The sequence below is a fragment of the Eublepharis macularius genome, chromosome 1, assembly GCF_028583425.1.
Source record: "Eublepharis macularius isolate TG4126 chromosome 1, MPM_Emac_v1.0, whole genome shotgun sequence".
In the NCBI taxonomy this organism is placed as follows: Eukaryota; Metazoa; Chordata; class Lepidosauria; order Squamata; family Eublepharidae; genus Eublepharis; species Eublepharis macularius.
Window position 1 is genome coordinate 191,055,485 of NC_072790.1, and position 3,486 is coordinate 191,058,970.

The window sequence follows — 3,486 nt, forward strand, 5'->3', positions numbered from 1 at the left end:
GGCGCAGACTCCCATTTGGGCCAAAGAAGGGGGCTAGATATTTTAGTGTGAGGAGAATTTCCCTACCAAATCAAACAGGGAGTTAGCTCTGAAGAGTGAGGAGATCTCTGGTCTAGTGAAACTGAAGACAAGTACTGGTGTTTCAAGAGGTTTGAATATTGTAAAGAGGGTACCATCCTTCTTGAAAGTGTAAGAAAATACTCAAAGAAAGTGTACTAGAGTGACTGGGAAAAAACGGTAACAAAAGCCTCTCAACATAAAGATTTAAGTAACTGTGAAGTGTTTAAGAAGCACTCAGTCTGAAACGTTAGAACTAAAGCCTGTGTATGTACTGTTTTTACCTCAGAGTTAAATATTGAGTTACTTCAGAAATTTTCAGCCCCTGATTTCACCTGATCTTTCCCCTCTATGAGCCGAAACAGACGTGACGCATTTCACGTGCCGTCCACGCGATTGCACTTACACGTGTCTCCAGCGGGTTTTGCTGTTCACGTGCTGCCCGTGTGTTTCGGCACCCCCCCTACACGCGTTCGCGGTCGACCGTCCACGGGTTCTCGGCTGTACTTCTGTGACGCGCTTCCCTTGGCGCATGCTCACAGGAAAATGGCCGAGAAATAGGCCATCAGTTGCTGCACCTGAAGTGGCCGGCAGGTGGCGTCATGCATTGATCGTCACTATAAGTTGGCATCGCGTCATAGCACTCTATGCGCGCTGTCCGGGTTTGCCGACGCTTGTTGGGGTTTGCTGAAAGGGCTGTTCGAAGTGACGCGGGGTGCCAGCCCCAAGAGCAGCGGGCAGGTCCTGCACCCGGCATGACCAGAGCCCGCCACACGCTGACTGGCCGCATGTGTGCAGGACCCACGGCTGTGCAGACACCTGTTGGCGTCTCTGGCCTGAAGGACTGGGCTCCCCGGTCCTGTGCCCGCCGATTCTGTTACGTCTTGAGGGCCGGCTCCCCGCCTGCATGTCCGCCCAATGAACATTTTGCTGACATTCAATTCCCTGGATGGTCCAATCCACCTTTCTTTGTGGTGGGGGCGGATCTTGGGGTTGCCGAATCGGGGCGCCTCGTGATGATTGATGTGTTCCGCATCCCCTCGGGGTGCGTGGAGTGTGGCTGTGGACCGTTCGCCGAGGGGATATAACAGTCCTTCCAGACGCGAGCGCGCCGCACAGCGTGGAGCGATGCCGCCTCGTGTCCGAGCGCGCAGCCCCTGGCGTCGGTTCGAGGTCCACATGCTGCTCACAGCGATCCTGCGCATGGGCTACGCGGGGGAGCTCATGCGCGGGGCGCGGGCACGTGCACCGCACGCCTGGGAGGCGCTCTCCCGCGGCCTGGCGGTGTCGGGCGTCGCGCGCTCGCCACAGGAATGCCGTGGGAAGTTCCGCCAGCTCCGGGACCGCTTCCTGCGCTGGCGCCAGGGGGGTCAGCTCCGACCACCGCCACACCACCGCGCAATGGAGCGCCTTCAGGAGGAGTCTGAACGGTTGGCGGCGGCGGGACAGCAGCCGAGAGGTGAGCAGCTTTTCCGCTTTGCGCGCTTTGCGCCGGCCCTGACTTTCTTCGCACGCCCCCTTTGCCGGTGGGGGACAAAAAAGTGCGCGGTGCGCCGGCTTGGCGGGCCAGGGGAGCGCGGCGCTGGAGCTCTGTGTCTTGACTGTTTGCTCTTCTGCAGGGGAGGAGCACGGGGCAGAGATCATATCCGTGACCAGTGGAGAGGAGGCGGAGGAGGTGCTGGGCGCGGTTGTCCTCCGTGCGCCGCCATCATCGCCCACCGGAGTGGTGGCGGATAGCCCGATCCGCCCTGAGTCCGCCACAACCATGGAGCAAGGTGGGTCTGCAGGTGTGACACGGATGTGCGGATGAGGGCGGGGGAGGGCTCCCCCCCTGCCGCGGCCAGGGCGCTTGATGGGCCTGGTGTTGGCAGAAGTGAATCTTTTGCCCGCCCTTGAAATCCCTGAACACATAACGTTTTGTACCGGCACAGACTCATCCGGTTCCAGCGCGGGGACTTCGCGGGAGGAGGGGCGCAGGGCAGAGCTGGAGCGGGAGGCTGTGCCCATAGCAGTGCGTGGGCAGGTCGCGGTGGAGGCCTGCCTCAGAGTGTGTAAGCGGGGTGCCATTTCTGCTTCGAGAGGCGGGTGGGCCATCAGGGTTTTGGGCCACTGGCGACGGCGAAGATCTGTGGCTATGTGGTGGCCGCGGTATTGATCACCGTGCCGGCAAGATCCATTGTCCTATGTTTCCCCAATGGAGACAGGTGGGGGGGGAGGGAACCCATTACTGGAGATGGGGTGAGCTGCCGGGATGGCGGGTGCGTGGCTCTCATTGTGCTCTCTCCTGCAGTGAACCGAACCGAGGCGGCGGTGACCAGGATGGCGGAGGAGATCACGGCTATTGGTCAAGCGGTCCAGGACATGCGCCGGGACATGGCCACACTGCTGGGGAGGGGGGGGGGCGGGTGACGGTGCACACTCATAAAGAGAGCCTGCTGTGATTGGGGTTTGTTCAAGCACGGTTGCGTTGTAAATAAATGTTTCTTGTATCCCTGTTTACAGTCGTTTCGTGAGGAGACCCCCCCCACCCCCCACCTCCAGGGGCCACACTACCCTGCGCGTGCCTGGACATGTCCCGAGCTGAGAGGGACAAGGGGCTGGGGAAGCCTTCAGGTGGCTCTTGCCAGGCAGAGGGGGCACACATAGCACCCATCTTTGGCATGCAGGCTTGCTCCCTTCTCCTTTGAGGCCTACTGGCTCTTGCCAGGCAGAGAGGGCACACATGGCACCCATCTTTGGCATGCAGGCTTGCTCCCTTCTCCTTTGAGGCCTACTGGGTGGGTGCCTGGCGTGGGACGGGCGAGAAGCGTGCCTGGACATGTCCCAAGCTGAGAGGGACAAGGGGCTGGGGAAGCCTTCAGGTGGCTCTTGCCAGGCAGAGGGGGCACACATAGCACCCATCTTTGGCATGCAGGCTTGCTCCCTTCTCCTTTGAGGCCTACTGGCTCTTGCCAGGCAGAGAGGGCACACATAGCACCCATCTTTGGCATGCAGGCTTGCTCCCTTCTCCTTTGAGGCCTACTGGGTGGGTGCCTGGCGTGGGACGGGCGAGAAGCGTGCCTGGACATGTCCCGAGCTGAGAGGGACAAGGGGCTGGGGAAGCCTTCAGGTGGCTCTTGCCAGGCAGAGGGGGCACACATAGCACCCATCTTTGGCATGCAGGCTTGCTCCCTTCTCCTTTGAGGCCTACTGGCTCTTGCCAGGCAGAGAGGGCACACATAGCACCCATCTTTGGCATGCAGGCTTGCTCCCTTCTCCTTTGAGGCCTACTGGGTGGGTGCCTGGCGTGGGACGGGCGAGAAGCGTGCCTGGACATGTCCCGAGCTGAGAGGGACAAGGGGCTGGGGAAGCCTTCAGGTGGCTCTTGCCAGGCAGAGGGGGCACACATAGCACCCATCTTTGGCATGCAGGCTTGCTCCCTTCTCCTTT

At 60.6% G+C, this 3,486-nt stretch overlaps 1 long non-coding RNA gene across 1 annotated transcript; it reads left to right on the top strand.

Annotated features, from left to right (window-relative positions):
* The first annotated feature begins 1,743 nt into the window (after positions 1 to 1,743).
* On the top strand, positions 1,744 to 2,437 carry LOC129323595 (uncharacterized). The gene is made up of 3 exons (XR_008596463.1): positions 1,744 to 1,832; positions 1,989 to 2,108; positions 2,348 to 2,437. It is a non-coding gene; the product is annotated as an uncharacterized LOC129323595 (long non-coding RNA).
* The last annotated feature ends 1,049 nt before the right edge of the window (positions 2,438 to 3,486 follow it).